Genomic DNA, 567 nt, shown 5'->3' with positions numbered 1-567 from the left:
AGGAGAGTAATCTGTCATTAAATTGCAAATTGTAGGTGTCAAATTATACAGCAGTGGCCTGCTGGCAGAAAAAGTGGTAAAAATAACAAAAAAAATCTTTGATATAATTCTGACTAAATTAAAGACATTTAAACATAGTAAACTACTTTTAACGGATCGGGTGTTGTGAACAAATTAATAAAATAATTGTTTTCTATTTTACCTTATAAAAACATTTATGTACTTATTGGTCCTAATTCCTGTAAATACCATCTAATTTTATTTTAAGTTATATCTGTCATTTTCTTATCCGCCTAAAAGGAAAGGGACGGGTAATTGACAAGCATAAAATTTATGGAACACACGTCAATTTTAAGCACAAATCTAAACCAACCGTCTAAAAATTTTACATCAGTCAATAACCCGACACATTCATTTACTCATTCTTCCTAAAATTAAGAGCTGTGAATCATCCGTCCCTTTCCTTTTCGACGGATATGAAAATGACGGATATAACTTAAAATAAAATTAGGCGGTGTTTGCAGGAATCGGGGCCATTGACCCGTTAAAATAGTTTACTATGTACAA

Source organism: Pectinophora gossypiella, chromosome 17 (genome assembly GCF_024362695.1).
Source record: "Pectinophora gossypiella chromosome 17, ilPecGoss1.1, whole genome shotgun sequence".
In the NCBI taxonomy this organism is placed as follows: domain Eukaryota; kingdom Metazoa; phylum Arthropoda; class Insecta; order Lepidoptera; family Gelechiidae; genus Pectinophora; species Pectinophora gossypiella.
Note: the sequence above shows the minus strand (reverse complement) of the source record.